Source organism: Copidosoma floridanum, unplaced genomic scaffold, assembly GCF_036245765.1.
Source record: "Copidosoma floridanum isolate Cflo_tuat_1 unplaced genomic scaffold, Cflo_Japanese_pri ptg000019l, whole genome shotgun sequence".
NCBI classification, from domain to species: Eukaryota; Metazoa; Arthropoda; class Insecta; order Hymenoptera; family Encyrtidae; genus Copidosoma; species Copidosoma floridanum.
Genome location: NW_028321896.1, coordinates 7,406,981 through 7,427,903, shown reverse-complemented (window position 1 = coordinate 7,427,903; position 20,923 = coordinate 7,406,981). Strand labels below are relative to the sequence as shown.

At 36.4% G+C, this 20,923-nt stretch overlaps 1 protein-coding gene and 1 non-coding gene across 2 annotated transcripts in view; one reads left to right on the top strand and one right to left on the bottom strand.

The window, feature by feature from the left end:
• Positions 1–20,923, top strand: part of LOC106637693 (Smg6 nonsense mediated mRNA decay factor) — a 170,880-nt gene that overhangs the window by 69,282 nt on the left and 80,675 nt on the right. The window lies entirely within an intron of this gene.
• On the bottom strand, positions 8,177–8,249 carry TRNAA-AGC (transfer RNA alanine (anticodon AGC)). Its single transcript has one exon. It is a non-coding gene; the product is annotated as a tRNA-Ala (tRNA).

The window sequence follows — 20,923 nt, the reverse complement described above, 5'->3', positions numbered from 1 at the left end:
AAGCCTCCAAAGAGAGAAGGAGAGAGAGAGAGAGAAAGCGTACAAATGAAGTGCAGAGACTTCGCACTCGCGTCTGGGATACTTCTGCTTTTTTTTTAGTTTATCCCGTGGGGAGTTGGGGCTAGCGACACTTACGTGGCTATACCGTGATGTGCGGACGTGCGTGCACACGTGAAGTGGAGTGAATTTTTAAAGCTGATGGTGATGATGATAATGATGTCCGTGACGATAATGAAGATTCTGGTGGGGATGGTAATGATGATAATGATGATGAAGATGAAAGTGATGGTAATGTTCGATGGGGTTGAAATATTTATTCTTACGATGGTAAGGATATAATGATTGAGGATAACGATTATGATGGTGATAAAAGGTAATTGAGATCATCTGTTCGTGCAAAATGTCGGACCATCTGAAAAGCAATTTAGAAATGTTATTTTTTCATACGATCCGGAAATTATCACATTGATTAATGATGAAGCAACGACATACACTGTGATGCACGCGTAATAATACAATTTGTTTATTGAATTAGATGTTTAACCAAGGCAGATTATAAGGGTCAGAACACTTATTGTATTTAGAGCATAACTTTTTTTTTTATTTTTTTTTTTTTACTACAATATTTTATTTGTCATTGTCAGGACATGGCTGCAAGTGTCAACGCATTAAAAAGTTGCAATGTAATATTTTGGTGCATAATAAATTTTTAAGGAGCTTCAATGGTTGAATAGCTATGAAGCCTTGACAAGCTTATATAGGTGCAGCCATGGGTTTAATTCCTGGCGAAATCGATCAGGATTGATTCTGGACGATTTAGACGGAATAAGTATCCATGATATATATACCGCTTCATTGAGTCATTGCTATAAATAAATGTGTAATACTAGGTATCGCGAATTCTAAATTCTAAAAACCTGCAAGATATGAAATATACATTCAAGTTTTTAGTCACAATATATACCTACCGAATAAAAATCTAAGCAAGCGTCAAGGTGTGCATGTGTCTCGTCGTCTTTTCGTTGAAGACGCAAAGATTGACGGGAAAATGTAATATTCAGGCTTGTGCGTTCTGGGATATTAACTTATGGTCATCATTGCCATACATCGCATGCATACAATGTATGGAAGGCCGGGCGGCGCATGTTGTTGGGTATAAATTAACATTACGCGCGCAACGAAAAGCTCGGGGCGGTGCACGGCTTTTTTTCCACTTTCAGCGGGACCTTGAGACTCGCGCGCCCATGTGCATGAATCACACGCGCACGAAGCCGGTCGCTAATTAGCAGACCCCACGTGGGCCATTTATATGAACTTGTCTACTCTCTTCGGCTCAACCCCTGGCGCAAATAGCCCTCCGTTGCGCCCGTTCCTCTTTCTGCACCGAGCCGCGGCTGTTAATCGACGCTAAACAAACACAGCCCGCGAGGGTGTTTGCCCCGACTCTTTGCACGCTATTCTCCTCGCTATTCTCTTTTCTTTTCTTCGACATTTTTCTCCAAGATACCCCCCGATCGTGTGTCTTTTCTTGGGCGACGCGCCTACGGGGGACAGCGGAAACGAAACAAAACGACCAGCTCCTCGCTGTCAAGGCACCCTCTGTTTGCGATGCCGAGAGGCGCGAATTACGAGACGGCTCCCCCTCCCCCAGTGTCAATAGCGCCGAGGCGGTCCCCGGTCGGAACCTCCTGTGTATTTTCGAATTCGAAGGCTATATGCGTGCCGGTGAGAACAACGAGGCTCGGCTCTATCGCTCGCGCGCGTTTTCGCACGTTCTTATGCGTTCGCACGTGGACGACAAATGAGTTTTACTCCGGAGAGGCTTTATGAATATTCAACTGCTGGGGAGGTGAAGGAAATATATTCTGGAGAGGGATATTTTATTAGAAGTTCTTTTCGTCCATCATTGTTGCGACTAATAATTGGGCGAGTAACAAATCTCACAATGATTGTTTTATTCAAGATTTGACCAAATGTATGTATATCCACTAGGCGTGATGTGCGATACCGAGAATTGCAACGAGACTTATCATATCGATATCGATATTTTCGGGTGTCGTCTCGATCTCGTCTCGAAGTCTCGAAATAATTCCGAGACTCTCGGAAGTCTCGAAGAAAATGTTCGAGACCTACGGTACTTTTGTGAGTCTCGGAGGTCTCGAAGAACATTTTTGAGACCTTCCAGGATCAGTACCATATAACTATTTTTCTGTACATGGGCCTATGTTATAACATAGGCCTGTGAAGCAAAAAAAAGTTATATGGTACGGCCCCAGACTTTTGGGGAGTCTTGGCGGTCTCGAGAAAGATTTTTAAGATTTTTGGTTTCTTTAGTGATCAGCAGAAAACTTGGACTATCATTTAAATTAAGTGTGAGTATGTCTGTACACCATAAATCCGTGACATTTAAAAAAACTCGAATTGTTTTTAAATGAAATACTTAAATGTGGAATTTTAATGTTGTTAATATCAAAGAGAATATCGTCTTAGTAACATCGGTATCATATCGTCTCGAGTATCAAGCCAACATTAATGTATCGTATGAGATTTATATAAATATTGGGTATCGTGCATTCCTACACACAAAACTAACATGAGCCACTAATATTGTAAAGTCTTGGCGCATATACATACATATCATCCGGTTAAGTTTTTTGCACTTACTGGATAATGTATATATAGCTCCGAGCTGCAGTCTTGAACCACAATGCAGATACCTATATACGGTAACGAAGTATAGCTTGGGTTAAAAGCAGGTGAAATCAAAGTGCAGTGCGCTTTGAGGAGAGATAAATAATTTCCAATCGCTCGAACTCGCGCGATAATAATATGTTACGCGCGTCGGAGATAATTCATTATTTCGATGCGACGAAGAGCCTCTCCACTTGCGCGTCAACCGATCCATACCGTGGGTCCGTCGAGCACCCAAGGGATTTTAATTAAGCGTTGCAAATTACGCCCGACGCACATCTCGGTTTTTCCTTTTTCACTTCCACCCGGACAAAGCGATTTTTTCACCTCACATTTTTCAACTCGCGCGGTAATAAATGCCGTGGAAAGAAGTGAGGCGAACACCTTGTTAATTCTCTCCTCGCGGTAATGCCTCGATAAAAGCCTTCAATTTTCCGAGTCGACTCGCGCTCAAACGATCTATTTACGCGCCCCCTCGGTCCTCGTCACGAGCAACAACGCGGCCCCTCGATCGGACGGACAGGCGCATGTAATTTCCCTGCAATCGCGCGTTTCTGTGTTCGCGAAGATTGAATGTTGAGCCGTGATTTTCGATCCGATCGGGAGTAAGCGTGCAACCTCTCAAGTAGCATTATGAGTGCTTCCGTTTTTATCTCGCGCTTGCAGCGGACGTAAATTATATAGCGAACCAGCGCTCGTTCGGTGTGATTAAGTCTTTTCGACTGTAGTGGAGCTGGGCGATGGAAAAATTTGTAAATTAATGCTTGCCTGCTTTGAAAATTGATAATTACGTTGAATACTGGCTTTCATGGTGCCCTTTTTCTTTTTCTACTGTATCTTTAAATGGGAGGTCCGATGAAAATTGTTTTATGTTAAACGTATCTCGTAATGGTGTTCAGCTAATTCAAACTATAGCTTTTGACTTACGAGTTATAAGTGCTGAAGTAAATAATATAGTGTTTTTTATTACGTAGATAATAACATTTTTCCGGTTTCCCAAAAATATACGTGTGTATATGAGAAAACCTACAAAAAATATATCGCCTATGTCCCCCGTTTTTTAAATAAAAAATTTCTTTGAGACACACTTGCAAAAGTCATATCTATATCTATGATATGTATGGATAAAAAAGTTGCATGTAAATCGTAGAAAAACGGTGTCACTTCTAGTACAATCCGAATTTACGATTTTTCCCTCCATGTACGTAGTACATGTCATTGCGAGCAAAATAAATCTAATCTCGAGGGTGTGCCTAAAAAAAAAAAATTGTATTTAAAACCGGTATACAAAAACTTCGTCCAACTTTAATAATTTTCAGTATGTATTAATATAAAAATGATTAATTTCTACATGATGATCCTGTATTTCTTGATCTGTATGACTTTATTATAATCCTGTATTTCTACAATGACATTATTGAGTATACTAATGGGAAACATCTTTGGTTTTGATTAAAACTGTTTAATTTCAATTACTTCCTACATAATCCAACTCTTCACATTTAGTATAACTAGCACTTAGTGATGATAAAAGTAGTTCAAACATTTATTAATTTTTACTAGAACTGAAAAAAATACCTACTAGTCTATTTTTCTGTTTTTTTTTTAAATTCTTTTTTTACTAGTTACTCTTATGTATCATGTTATTAAAATTTGTTTTCATCTTATTCATGTAGTTCATTTATGTTATAGCCAGTACCTCCTCAATGCTTTTTGATCATACACAAGTTTGAAAATATAAAATATTAAATTACCTACATTTTTTTTCTTCGTTATACCCTTGTTTTTTTTCTAAAATTATGATTTGTTTTGACTATCTTATACATTTTACTGAATTTTAATTCTATCTCATCTATAGTAATACCTATAGTAATGTCTAAATAGATAATTGTAATTATTTAATACAACAATATAAAATCACATCACAACATATGTACCTTAATTGTGGAAGGGATGGGGAATCTAAAAAAATGAAGGAAAATTAAAAAATGCCTTTCTAAATCATTATATAATATGTGAAATAAAAATTATCACGTCATTACAATTTCTACTGTATGTATAATAAAATTTTTCTTAGATTTCCCGTAGGAAAACTCATCCTGATGATGTTAGCAGCGTAAAATGAAAAATTAAAATGAAGCTAGACTATAACGCCCATTTTCTAGTGTTTATTAAAAACAAAAAATTTGTCATACACGCTCATTCAAACAATAATCGTAACTTTGCTGAAACCAAACTATGTTCAAACTTTACGGCATCCCTATCTAAGCTTTTGCTCACGAAAAAAAATATCCCGAGGCTACAAAGCACAAAAACTCCGAGTTCACGTAATTTCCAAGTAAAAAATTAATCACACGTACATACAATGCCAGACTTGCCACAGCCCGATCATCCAGCGCTCATAGCTGTTACACGGCGAGTATAGGTTCACGCGCCTTAAGTATCGCAGCACGTATCAATTTCCGACGCATGTCTGTCGTTGCTGTTGTTATCTGAAGACAGCTAAAAAAAAAAAAAAAAAAAAAAACCCAAACAAAAGAAAGCAACTACCTCGAGCGCGCCACAAAAAGAGCTTCGCAAGCCAAAAAGGGGGCTGCTGATGCTGTGCTTTTTCTTCTTCTTCTTCTTCTTCTTCTACTTCCACTAACCCACGTACTCTCGTGTCCAAGTAACGCACGTGTACATCACGAAGTGCCCGCACTACTTCTACGCGTGTAAGCAAAAACAAAAATGAAAAAAAAAAAAATAAATAAATACCTGGCCAGAGACGCAGGCGCTACTACTACACGCCATATAATTTGAATAAGCTCGCAATTTCGCGGGCTCCGGTCTGGCGCGCGCGCGCACGCACTAAGGCCATATTACTCGCGCTAACGCTTTTGCCCTTCGTCCGCTGCCGATGGCCATTAATGCGAGCGTTTGGAGCTTTGCTAGAAAAAACACGGACCCCATCCCTCTGATGTATTTCCGATGAATCGCGAGCTGTTGTTTTACGATCGTATATGTATCTACCTCCCCCGTATGCCTCTCGCTCCCTTTATTATCATTTTACCGCGGTCATTTTTTCGCGTGGAGCCCGTGACATCTTTCGTACATACCCGGGAAAGGTTTTTCCCTCCGTTTGGTTTCCATCCCCCGAGGCTTTTTGCCGAGGCACGGACAGTCCTTCTAGAAACCTGGTGCGCGTTATCGTCACGTGAATCGTTTTTCGATCCTATAAACACGTATAAATATATATACATAAACCATAGAGACGCGCACGCGTGCATTTGCAGCGGAGCTCGCGCACGAGTGTGCAGTACAGCCACCGCAGTCAGTCCGACGTGAAGAATTCCTCGGCTTATATGCGGCAGCGATCGGCGTCATGCATTATTCCGAACAAAGTGCCGGAGATCGATGCGCCGGGGGAAGAGATTGCTCGGGCTCTGGGGAGAGCGGCCCAACTACTTAACTCGGAGAGGATGCGTTTCGCGGAGCCGCGGATTTATACGGGAAAAAGTATGGATTTCTGGAGGAAGAGCAGAAGGAGGTGTACGAGCAGAAGATAAAAGAAGAAACGTCAAGCTCGGACGGCCTGTTACAAAGTCGATCCTTTGTTTATAAGGGGTTTTTCCCTTGAACCATGAATAGTAGAATCACACGCGTCTCGTATAGTGGATTCTCCCTTCTGGAACGCCACCGCCGGTACTTCCGATGGACAACCGCTACTATTTCTATTACAATACAATAGAGCTTCTATTGCGTTTCTGTATGTATACGCGTACACGTCTTTTTGTCCGAGCTCGATTTATAATTGTAATGCGCCGTGAGAGCCGCAGTTTTGCTGTGCGAAGATATAGTGCGTCATTTGTAATCGGCTTATTTATTGCAGCCTGTATGATGATAACGTCGCGTTGAAACGCGTGGCCTGTCTGTGTATGTCTGTATACCAAACGGAGTATTGAAAAAACTACTCGAGGCTTTAGCTTCTCGAAAGGTTTACGCGCGAAAGCCAGAGATAAAAAAAAAAGATATTCTTTGAAACAATAACAATGCTTTTTAAAAGACGTGAAATGTTTTATCTTTTTTTTTTTATGTATATACTGACAGCTTTCAGTGTAAACGTAAAACAAATATCGCTTTGAAGATTATAATTTTTTAAATTTGGAAATCAACTCGCGTGAATGCGGCATACATTTTCAGCATTGCATGTGTAATTATTTTATCAGATTTTTGATCTTTCAATAAATTTTAATCTGACTAAATATGTTTTACTTGTTATTTTTAGATTTTGATCACTAAAAAATAAAATTTTGCTAATCATATTATCTTTCCCTTTCTTTCAAGTAATCACATTATTGTATTAATTATTTTATTACTATTTTGTTGAAGAAAAAAATGTCTTGAGTAAAGTAAATGTCCATATTATGGCCATAAATTTTATCATACTTGCTTCTTTGATTTTTTTTCTTAATTGTGAGCTTCAACAGTAGAAATTTTGGTATTAGCTGGTGCGCTTTAAATTTACCATTATTATTCTAATTTTTAAATATGGTTCTTAATTGTTAAAATATTTTATTTTATAAAAAGATTATAAGACCAAAATGTACATAATTATGAAATGTTGTACCTATTGTTTCATATTATGCCCCTGTTTATGAAACTTTTTAAAAAAAGGAAATTTAGTATAATATTTTAAGACAATTAAGGTTTTTTCACTTGCATAACACTTTTATTTAATAAAAATAATTATATCGTTTATTTGTTTACTAGAAGTATATAAATTCCTCGTTGAAGTTTGGTGCCATAATACGTACAGTTCAAAAGATAGGTTATGTATGACTTTGTCTTTATTTATGGAATTATCTTTAAAATTGGCCATTCATTGTATGCAAAATGAAATTTTTCTTGTGAATTCATAAAGATACATAAAATATACAACTACTTAAATTTTTTTATCAAGTAAGTTGTATAACAGATACATAAATTTTCATATTCCATGAATAGGGACATATTCCACGATAGGGACATTTACCTTATTTATGTAATTTTTAAGTAAGTAGCTCTACTTATATAAAAAGTGGTATTTAAATTTAAAGATAAAATCATTCGTTGAACTACGATTAAAAACATTGATTTCAAAACCAAAAATAGTGTTCGTTTAAATAACTTTGAACCCAGAGCAAAATTTTTTTTTAAATTTAATAAGATACTCGTTCAATGATCAATTAACTTATTATTATTATTACTATTATTATTATTATTATTATTATTAGTATTATTATTATTAATACTACCATTATTATTATTATTATTATTATCACTATTATTTATTATCATCATTACCATTATCATCAGCATTACTTTGCACATTATCTAGAATTTTTTTTTGTTCATAATTTCTTCTTATGCAGTTCCATTAAGTATAAAATAATAAAACAAACAATATTTTAAAAATGATCAAGTGGTGTGTAAATAAATTTGATTCTAAAATTTATAAAAAAGTTGGAGGCGCCGGGCATCGATCCCGGTACCTCTCGCATGCTAAGCGAGCGCTCTACCATCTGAGCTACGCCCCCTGTTGATATGCTATGTACATTTGATGTACAAACCTGTGTTCAGATACTTATTTTGGACCAAAGTGAAAGGTCGTGAAAAGATATTGCTCACCCATATGTTACATGGTGTCCAGTTATTTGTCAGACTCTGGCTAGCAGCAAGTATTACAGTGCTGTATAAACATCTAGCTAATTAATAATTTTAGGCGTTAATTATTTATAGTTTGTAATTAGTGCATTGTTTACAAAAATTTCGTCCATATTAACAATTTTGATAGCTGAAAACTCATTTATACGGATGTCTGAATATAAATAACTGATTAAAATAAAAATGATAGAATTGATTGACACCTAACTTTTTTATTTTTATAAAAACTTTTCGTCAATTTGGCGTTTTGTGTCTTATTCTTAAATTTTCTAGCTATAAAACCTTATCAGTATGCAATTCATTTGTTATTGTGATTACGATCTTTTTACTTTAATTGAATTATAATAGCCAAGTTACTTTTTAACGGCTTAAAATTTTTTCCATTCATCACAGTAGAACAAGAGGATTCCTGAATCATCTTTTTCGTGAAATTTATGATTAATTTTTTTTTTTTTTGCTTTATCGTCTCGTTAACTTAGTAAATTATTTTACTTCAATAATAGTTATTTTCGATTTTATAATTACAAATTGTTTTCAAGCTTTTTTACATACCTCAAGGTACCATATGAACAGCTCAGTATTTATACAAAATGATACCGCTTTCAAATAAAGTACTACTCTATGAGGTACAACAACCAATGAAAAGCTCCGAGAAAAGCTCACAAGAAAATTCTGAAGCTATGTGTTTTTTTTTAATTTTCGCTGGTTATAACAAGAACAAATGCCTTGGCCCCTCAAATTTTTTAGGCTTCTAAAATGCTAACTCCGAACAATATGCTATGTAGAAACATTCTTGAAATTCAGTCTCTACATTATTGAATTTATCAATAAACTTATATTAAAAAATAATAAAAAATATTTATGTTCCTTGCAGAATACTCTATACAAGGTACTTGAAAAAGTTTTAATTTTCAAATCATTTCAGGTATGGAAAGCTAAGAATTCTGTATTATAATTATTTTTTTAAATAAGAAACCACGTCTTAGCCGCGAGCTGTATTTTTTACATATGGCCGGATAGTTTTGAATTACACTAATTTAAAAACTATCATGCATTTTTTTAACTGCGAGAGAATAGGCCAGCACACTCGTATTGATTTCTCAACACAATATTTATACTTGTATAATTTTTATTTTTATTATCATACATATTTTTACTGGAGGGTCAGACATAGCCACAAGGCCTCAATAAACTTTAATCTAATCTAATCTAACATAATCTAATCTATTATCATTATGTCTGAAAAACTCACTTGAAAAACATTTCTCTATTTTTAACTATTTTTAAGTATTATTACATTAAATACAATATCACATTAAAATAAGTAGTTTAATTTTACTAGATTACTTTTTTTAATGTACTTTACGACGTTTGATAATGACGCTTATCGATAGCTAAACCTCTATGAACATTACAAAATATACGAGAAAATAGTTTTATGGATCTCCCATCATCGGTGAAAATGAAAAAAAACTTTTTACCACCACTTGTCAAAGGAATCATCTGTTGGATAAATTCTCGTAAGATTAGCATTGTCTTGGACTCGTAACACTTCTCCCTTCACGTCACGTTTCAACAAGTATAACAAAAATCATATAAGTTTAATACATACATTTGAGTCAAAAATCTAAATTCGCTTAAGATAAATTTGGGCTCAAGTCGTGGACATTAGTTGCTATGCATGTAATTATATAGATATACTTTACATGTAATTATGACCGCATTGTAAGTCATCATAAATTGGAATACTATACTTAAAACTTAAGAGTGTAGAGTCAAAAGAAAATGCTTTTGAATTCTGGAAACTGGAAATCGAGGCAAGAAATTTTGCTATGTTAAAAAAATTATCCATGAGATATTCAAATATATTAACAACTGCAGTGCCAACAGAAAATTTACTACTGGTATAAAACCAAATGAAAAGTTATGGTAAAAACATACTCACTAACGACCATTTAAATATGCTAGTATTTTTGTACTCTGCTCAATTAAAGATCAAATTTTGCAAGTAGTAACATAAAAATTGTTGGGATAAATAATATATCAAGAATTACATTAACACAGTGCGACTGCTTTTTTTTCAGTTCCATACCTAATTATTAAACACAAACCTACAAAACAAAATAAAAAAGTGGGAAGGCCTTATAAGTTTAAATATTTATAATGTAGAAATTTGTAAAATTCTGAAAAGCTAATATTTTATTAAAAAGTCAGTAGTGGATTTAAAAGGCCAATAAATTAATAGTTGTTGCAACATACATTTTTTGTTTCTATTGTAAACTTGAAAAGTCATAAAAAATTCTGAAGTTGTGAATTTTTCATATTTTTAATTATTGTTGAGACTCACAAGTTTTTCGTTCCTTACACAAGATTGCATAAAAAGAAACGGTCATTAACGTACATAAACTTGAATCTCTTGATGTACTTCTACAATTTTTTTTTTTTTTTTTAGTTCGATTCTTGCTAGAAATGTAAATATTATTGTCAAATTACTCATTGTAACAAAATGTGCTACTAAAGCTGCTTCATTTATACACAGTAAATATTAATTTCATATTTACAAGATAATTATCATTGACTCTTCATAAATTGTAAGTTTAAATAAGCCAAGACGTAACGATTAAATAACAAAGCTGCAGAACTTGTTGAAATCAGAGCTACCTTTCTATAGCTACATCATCAGTCCGCAAAAAGCAAGCTTATCTCACTTGAGTAACAATTCCCTGGTGGTAAATAAAAACAGAAAAAACACAAAACGACAGCGAATTCAAAACAAAAGTAATAAAAAAGAGAGCAACTGATGACCCTACGCATAGCTGAACACACACACACACACAAATCGCTGACTCTCTTGAGGTACGCAATCGCGCCCGTGTATGTAAACATGTACGATATACGTACTCGAAAAGAGGGAGAGCAGCAGAGAAAGAGAGAGAAAACGGCCCCGGGCAGTCGGCCTTGCCCTCGCTGGGCCGGCCCGCATCAAGGCCATCTTGCTTCGAGCGCATTGCACCCGACTCTGCGCGCAACGTGCTACTCCGCTCTGTGCCGCGCCCCACTGCCACTGCCTCTCTGCTTCTTTTGTATACATGATATGCCTTCTCCGTAGGAGTTTAAGGTTGTTTTATGGCGATCGTTGGGAGGGTGAAGCAAGAGAGTATAGAATCCTATGATTCAACATTAGTACTGCCATTCTGACTAAACAAAAAGTGAACTTTTTAAAACCGCGAAGATCGGCTGAAAAAAAAGTTCAAATTAAAAAATAACATATATTCCAACTACTTGACTACTTCTTACGAATTCGTATTTTGGTACTTATTGAAATCAACAACATTCTTTTGAAAGTTTATGTTGCGTGAAAAAACATAATCAGAATAGAATGACATAAATGGCTTAGGATATGGAATGACGTAACTATAAAGTAGAATAGAACAGAGGATTTTTTATTAAGTTTTTTTCCTTTCAAAAACCATGTTTTTGCTGCAACAAGGGAAAAAATGTTTTTTTAAATATGTCACGATTTAATTTATACGTTTATTGATGAGAAACTACGACTATGCAGCATTTATTTATCGGAAAGTATCACCAAAAAATATTTTCTATTTCAATTTTAAATAAAGTAATTTTTAAAAATAATATTTAAACATCTCAAAAATAAATCATAAGTGACTTTTTTTTTTAATTTTCCGTAATTACAGAGGTGATGTAGGTGATGTATTATTTTTCCATCACACAGGTTTGTAATTTATTCGCAATGTTTTAATTTACCCCGGAAATTATTTTTAAGTGATATTTATAAATTTATAATTTTATTTCTATCTACAGAATCTTTCTCCAACTTGACAGAATTGTACTACATTATTATGTTCTAGTTTCGACATAAAAAGTTTCATTGATTTCTTCATACTTTCATTCATAGAACCTCAAAAAAAATGCATAATGCCCGTCTCACGTTGCCGACGGCACTAATAGGTGTAGGCAGCGCATGTCGCACCGTACCCTGACCCTCACTACTTGTCTCTATAATTTTTCATCTTCTCGTTTAATTTTTATTCCGCTTCATCATTCAGTTATGCAAGGTATATTATAGCTATTATGTTTATTTTAGATTCCCCCTCCCTCTTTTTAATGAAAATTATAAAAAAAATTTTATAAACTATCCAAAGAAACGTTTCTTTAAATTTGTTGAAGTTCAAACTGGAGTCTGAGAATCGTCAACACGTTGAGATCATAGCCAACATTATTATATAAAGAAGATTTTTAAAACGAGGATGGAAAAAGGAAAGTGGCGCAGATTTAAAGCTTAGTATGAATATGAATGTTTGAATGGAAAAGTAATTTTTGTATTAAAGGATAAGAGAAATCCTTGCATAATAAGTGTAGAAAAGTTACAATACAGGGATTATCGTAAATGAAAAAAAAAAAAAAAAAAATAGGAACGATAACAATCTCTACAGAACGCCATGATCTGGAGAGAGACATAAAAACAGCATGAAATTGCAAAGCAAGAAAAAAAAGAGAAGAGCTAGTGAAACCAGACTAAAAATTTTTAAAATAGTTTTCGTGGAAGAGAGACGATGGCAAACAATGACTTTGTACAGAGTCAGGAAGGGGCATTGGATTAACTTTATGTCATTAAATGTCAAAAAAGTTTCTTGATTACTACGTAATTAATAATGTTACTTTGACTCTTGACTTTAAAAACACATCAACCAACAATATCACAATTCATAGCGTTTGTGATTCCAAATTGTGTTAAAAAATTAATAATTCCTAACATAAAAAAGGTTGTCTTTTTCGTGGGATAACTTTGACAAATTCTCTCGCGATTCAATGATTCGACGTAAACCAATCAAACATCTGGAAATCATCCTTCATCTCACGGACTTTACACCTACTTACACGTTTTTTTTCTTGTTTCGTATCCGCAGTAGCAGCATCCTTCGCCATTTCCATCCTTGTTTTTTTTTTTTTTTTTTTTTTTTTTTTTTTTTTTTTTTTTTTTTTTTTTCGTCGCCCTTCTCGGTAAGGTACATAATATACATGTATATGGCTCACACAACAAGAAGCACAGGTGCATGCATCATACCTTTCGCGCGCTATAAATATCCCAGTGAGGTGTTATTTTTAAATCTCGCTGCTCACGCGCGCGTGTCATCGTTTCCCCACTGTAGACCATGGGTACGTCTTCGTGTGTGTGTGTGTGTGTGCAAGGAAAAAACTTGTTTTCTGCTCTGGGTTGGCCGCTGCTGTCACTACTATATACATATACATATTCCTCGTTTCTTCCAACCACGAAAATCACGGCATAATCTCCAGCTTTATTCAAAAGCCGTGCAAGCGATATCCATGCACATACACAGAGAGAGAGAGAGAGGGGGCTCTCTCTATTTATAGGCACGTTTATTGCCCGGGATTTCTTGGTGATCGACAGTATAAGGCAAATAATCATAGTCCTCTCTTCACCGCCACTAAACTGACGCATCTTTTGCGGCCGGTGTCTCGATCATATAGCTAGATGCGTGTCTTTTTACCTACTGTCAACTCAAGTTTCCCCTCCACTTGAGCTAGTTTTTCTTAGATCTTTTTCACTTGACACTCTGTTTTTTTTTTTTTGTTTTTGTTTTTTTACTTTCATTCCCGTCAAACGAGAGTGTGCGTTGTCTTTTGGTTCATCGTTTTTTCTTTTCTTTCTAATCTGTCCGTGGTACTCAACCACGTATTAGGTACTAGTATTAGGTCTATTTTTTCCCTTTCCTGTTATCAAGATTTTCCTTTCCCCCTCAGATTTTCCTCGTTCTTATCTCATCGTTTTACATGTACTTCCAGAACTCTAGAGGTAAATGACCCCACACACTGCATTTACTTGCCGTAAACCAAACGATTCCTTGTAAACATTCCACTTTCCAGATTATAGTCCATATCCATACACTTACAATGTACCAATCAAATGTAACGTAGTGTACCAATCGATGAATAATCACAAAGTACACCTGTACGAACTCGGGATGAAAAGAGCCCATTACGCTTGCGTTAACAGTTACACGTGCTCGAGAAGGATATAAGATAACGCTCGCCATACTCGAACGCGCGAGAAATACCAAAGCTGAAATAGTTCATGCTTTGCCTTGGCGCTAATTATAATTACATGCATTTTCTCCTTGGCTATTTGTACAGTTCAGCTACAGTTAAAAATACCCACAACTCATCACGCGTGTTTCTATAAGGTACATGTGTATGCGCACGAACAAGACGAGCGCATCGGCTATTTTAATGAATTAATTAATAATCTCTAAGAAGCCATGGGCAAGTAAAAGAGCAAGAGAGAGAGAGAGAGAGAGAGAGAGGGGGAGTTTTTTCACCTTCCTCTTCTGGCCCCCTTCCGCTTCTTTTTTGTCCTGCTTCTGGTCCATTATCTAGCCTCGGACAAGCGCCGCGCCGTTGTAGCATCCGTCCACATACACTTGCTTCACTTTAATTTTCTCCCATACGTCCTCCTCGCAGGAGCATGACGCCACGAGTTGATTAGCAACCCTCCCTCTCTCTTTTACTCCCATGCAGCTCCCTTTTGTTCCTTCGTTTTTGCATTCCCTTCCGTACCTCCGTACAGTCACGCGCACGCCGGGTGTGTCCCATACACGCGTGTACCCCTAAGCGAGTCCATATTTTTTCCCTCCAACAGTTTTTTTTTGTCCTCTCTTCAATTCAGCCGTGACCTTGCGAAGGTCGCTTGGGTGAACGAACGGAAGTGCGTCAACCGCCACCACCACGGCGACAAGAAGGGACGGGGTATACACATAGGGAGCTCCCCGAGTTTCTCCACTGCGACTGCACCGCGCTCGCTTCTCATTCGACGCGAGTCATAATTTTCTTACCACTCACCTGCGCGCCGCTTACGTAGGCGAATCCTCCTCGCTCGCTCTGCACGTACATATATAGGTAGGCTTTCCTTTTCTCTTTTCTAGCCCGTTTTTTGCCCTCGCGCTCACGCAGTTTTTTTCTTCAAATTTTATTTCATTACCTCTATTATTTTTCTTTGGAACAACCACTGCTGCTCGCACCCATTCCGTTGTGCGCGCTAGCTGCATTGTGATGGTTGTATCCTATATGTACGCGCCGAGGGGATATTCCAGGAATCATTTTCAGCGCTCCAGGTGCACTTTATCGTCTGCCTCATAGGGACTTTGTAGGACTTGTCTTCGCGTGTACAGCTCGCACACGCATACAATTTTTTGGAGCAGAGAGGGACGCCTCGAGGTCCACTGTGGACTGTGGTGCTCTCGTTTTTGATTTGACAGCCAAAATGTATAGCCAAAGTTAATGTAAATTCTCAATTTGCCTAAGTTGGAAGGGCGAATGCAGGAACAGTGAAATATATACCTTATATTCAACGTTGTCTTGATGTTTGATAATCAACACCCTAAAAATGTGAGTTAAGTACTTTTTATTTTATTAAAAAAAAAAAAAAAAAAAAAAAATGGAGTCTTATTCGGGTATACCTATTGCCATAGGATCGTTTTCTTTCGTTGTTGTTCGTATAATTTGTAAAGTCAAATGATTCAAACGCAAATGCCGCAGCTCCCGTTATTTACGAAAAAATCAAGCATCGATGAAAAAAAAAAAGCTCTGGAGTATTTTTCATCCGTCGAGTACCTACGTTTACAGCGTACGTGGGGCAATCAATCAAGATCAAATAATCAATTTTCAATATCACATTCCCCTGCCATCTCGGCTTTCGCCCGGTGTGCAATTCCCCGCGCACGTACGGGAGGTACAGCCGTGAGTGAATTAATCGCCCCAACCTTTTCATCGGCTCGGCATCGTGCATAAACAGCCCGAGGGCGCACAAGTCGGCACTCGGGAATTCGCTCTGGGCGACACTCCCCCCCCCCCTTTTGATTTTTCAGAGTCGAGACTCCTGTACAGGACTCGGCAACCACGCTTATACAACTCCCAACTGAATTTGCATGATCTCGCAGGACTAACCCTAGGTCCTGATATTTTCTCAGGACTCCTCGTGTACACAGAGTATGATGCACAGTGGAGGGGGGAGGGTGGGATAGTTTGCTCGGTGTTGTGTTAATAGCACGTTGCTGAAAGGTGTTTGGCCTCGATAATCTGATTGCATAAAATTGGAGGGGTGTGTGTATTGTACATCCGTGAGTGCAGGGCTCATTCCTTATTATTGGGATCAAGTTTAAGGACTAGTGGAGTTAAGGATCTATGACACTATTTATTGATAATTGTGATGAAGATGTTAATAACTTTACGTATGGGTCTTTCAAATTCAGTACGTCTTTTTACAATGTCTACTTAGATTACAATTTGATATACCTATAATAGCTCGTGTGTCAATGACTGAAAATTGTTTAATAGCAAACATTTAATTGATGTAAAAATGGTACTGGTGCTCTAATTTTTCCAATAAATGTTTTAGTTTTCTTTGACTAAAACTCTAATTTTTACGTTTAAGCTAATAAAAAACTTGTTTACTGTTCCAGGTAAGACTGAATTTCGCCCAGAATTCACACGATCGAGTAACAGTAAGTGTCCTGTAATAGTATATTTCATAAATGTTTTACAAACGAATGAAAATCAGAAACCAAGCTCTCAAATCATGATACTAAAATGTCCCTATAACAATATGATGTATGTAGGCAGTGGAAAACTTCCCCGCAAACTCCGTCCCGAGCAAAGCCGGGCATGTCGAGCTCCAACTTAATCTCAATCGACCAGTGGCGGCACTCGAGTGCAAATAATCGAACGACCGATAAAGCCGTAACGACCATATAAATCAGAGAAGCTCGGGCGCGCGTTTAACGACTCGCGACAACTTTGCACATTGTTCCTGCACTGCCTACCCAAAGCCGTCTTGAAACTTTCAAGTGACATATATACCCCTTCCACTGCCCTTCCTCGCTCGATAATTCTATGGGTTAATCGATGGCCCGACGTTTACGTACGTACACCTACCTCAACTCTGGAGTAGCAGTGGCACAAGTAGCGACGATGGTGAAAAATGCATAAATCAGCTGGGCACGATGCGGAGGCCGTTAAGTTACCGCGGGCTAATGGCACCTTGAACCGTAAATTTCGCAGGAGCCAAGTCGTGCGTTGACTTCGTACCTGCGTGGAAACGTATGTGTGATGTGGTGTTTGCATCGTCGTCGTCGACGTCGCCGGAGGACACTTCTCTCTCCTCTTTCGTTGGGACTCGTGATTTACGAGCTTGCGCGAGGCTGTTTCACGTACGCGTAAATCTACGTAAACTTGATGTGAGAAAATCATCGAAATTGTTCATATTTAGTTAGTCTTATTTTCAGTTTCCACTTTGTGACTCGTGGTTTTACAAGGACTTCTTACATAATTTGCGTATAACATTTATAGATTATTCCAGTAGATTACTCAGATATTTAATTTACAAATTTTCGTACTATTTTAACGCTAAGTCACTTCAATTAACTCATATCATTTCATATCTTACACTTAACTTAATACCATTTTTGGAATTAACGTTTTGTTCATAAACTTGGCTCCTCTGAGTACAGAGTCATTCGCTCGAATTTCACTTTTTTCTTTTATTTACAATTAATCTGTGATAAGTTACAAGTATCTCCCAACTTATTTTTTCTTAAAAATCTCTAGAAACTCATCTAATGCTTTTTATTTAATTCTTAATCTTAGTTTTTTGCCGTTACTTATATTTCTGTTATAAGACTTAAAATGTGTTAAATTTTTTTTTGTTTTTGTTCTTTCATATAAGTATTTCACTGCTTATCTAATTTCTCAGTGTCTGCATTAACCTGGCCTAATCTAAACTCTTTATCACTTGTACATTTAACTGGGTTGTACTGTATGTATGTTTGATCTTCTATTTTTATTTTTGTATCTCATTCTTTTTTTTTTTTTTTTTTTTTTTTGTCAAGTCGTCCAGCAAATGTATGTTAATTTTTCTTTCGTGTTTCTTTATTTATTTATTTTTTTTATTATATCTTAATTATCTCAACCCCTTATCTCATCTTCCATTACCCAAGTAACTTATAACCCTTATCTTTACTGTCCAGACTAATATCTTGACTATTTCATAAAATTTTATTTCATTTATTATACCTCAGTTAGCAGCTTATAAATAGTATGAAAAAATTATCGATCAGAAAATTTTCTGACAATCATTTTAAGTTAGAAATGTCAAATAACCTGACCTTCATTGACTTCTAAACTTTATTTGGCATCATTTTTTTCTTTATAACAATTCCACTTTGTACATATTTTTTTCAGTCTTGCTCCTCTTATGATTTCTGGTATGTTTTCTTTTCATTTTAAAAATGAAAGTCACACTTTTTTACTTGAGTAGATCCATTTAATTTCTATCATGTTTATCCCTTCTAACCTTGTCACCTTTCATCACTAGTATCTGCCTTCTTTTTACTTTCTCTTTTGTATCATTTTCTTTGTCAAATCTTTCGATCTCTTTGTTGAGCGTTATACAATTATCTATACAGTTGTTTTGTAACTGCCTGTTTCACTTTTTATTTATTTTTTTTTTTTTAATTTTTCTAAAATCCTTTCTTGATTTATGACCTTTGGAAATGTTTTTTTTTTAATTTTTAGTTTTTTTATTTGTTATTTCATACTAATTTAATCTTTTCCTACGTCAAAGCTTTTGGTTTTAATGTTTTATCATTGCTTCTCGTGCTAATTTCTTTCTTTTGTTAGTTTTTGACCAAACCTAACCTCTAATTACGATTTTAAGTTTTCCTTTTTTTTTTGAATTATCATTATTAATTTAACTAGACAGATCAAGTACGCTTCGCGCACCCATTAAAAGTGTTTTCTAGTGATATATATTTCGTCGAGTAGTTTATTCATTTAAAAATAGTATTGACAATTTGATCATTATATTTGTTTCACTTCCTAATACGACTATTTAGTATGTTGTTAAAAAAATACTGTGTAATACACTGAACCTATACACATTATATATAGCATTATGACCGTCATTTTTAACTCTTTCAATTTTTCACTTAACTTTTAGTTCCTTATAATTTTTTTTTTTTTTCATGCTTTTACCTACGTTTGATGTTATCGCGTTATAGTCTATCACCGTTTCTTAGAAGCCTAAAATGTTTTAATGTTAATGGTGTAAATAATATTTGTTTACGTTTTACTCGATCTGCATATGATGCCCGTTCAAAGCACGAAAAACGAAACTTCATAATGTAGTTGAACAAGCAACAGCAGCCAATGCAACGTACACTTTTGGACGATATCACATGAGGGCGTGACGATCGATTCGCGAACTCGCGAGAATTTATCGACTTGATCATTCGGCCCTTGCAGATTTGATTTTGATTTTTCGGCTTGGCAGTCGAACTCTGCTCTCAATGCTTCGATATCTTTATACACATAATACATACAGATGTGTTACCATACGGACTCACAGCTAGATCGCGTTACGCACCAACACATGTAGCGTATAACCGCGTTCCAGGAACTTCCCAGGGGAACTAGCCCGGGAAAAGCTGCACTCGAGAAAATTACCCCATAAATTCGTCTGGGGAGCTATCCTCTTCCTCTTTTGCTTCGCGGTGCGCTAACTTTTTCGACTTGCCTCGCAGTTCCTCCGTGACTACTGTGAAGTAGTTAGCCCCCCCCCCCCCTCTACGTACGTACGTGTGCGAGTACATAAAATAGTCTCGACGGAGACCTCGAGTTTTCCACGTACTATCCAGCGAGCCACTTATCCTAATGTCGAGCGGAGTCTTGGCCATTTTATCGCAAGCATTAGTCTCAATTTTATCGGCGAGAGCTTTGTATATTTTCTGTTTATCTTTCACAAGAAGTGCTGGAACGAGCGTTCACAGGGGCACTTTGAAAAATGCCGTGATGGTGCTGATAAGGGTCGCTTACGCGTAGAACAACTTGTCGTTGACATGGCTAATGTGAATGTAATGTCATTGAATCGATTTTGTAGCAAAAGTGGCGATATTTGACTCCATTCATCTGAATCACCCTTGATATATTAATAGTGGACAATACTTGGTTTAAGTTGTGATTTTCACTGTCCATCGTTGTAAATTGCGTCCATTGCTTAATCAATCCATACATACAAGCAATAACAATTATAAGCTTAAACTGTAAAGCAAAATGCACGCATATGAGGTCTCTACGGTCAGCAAACTCAGCATAGATGGCGTACTGTAACTAAGAGAAAAATGGCGCCACTGACACACTACTGTTACTATAAGTGACGACAATATACGGTAATGTAGACTTATTTGACAACATCTCCGTCACCCTGACGTCAGGAGATCATGGATAGTACATTTTTGTCAATGACACGCCATTTTTCTCTTAGATACGGTACTCCATCTATGCTGAGTTTGCGCACCGTAGGGACCTCATACGGTACAAACGAGATAAAGAAATCCCGCGAGACTTCTTATCCAACCACAAAATTATGGAATTGGTTTGACCAGAATATTTTTCGGTAACAGCGTAGGATTTTTCATTGTCCTCAACGAAATAATGGTAGAGTACCAAAATT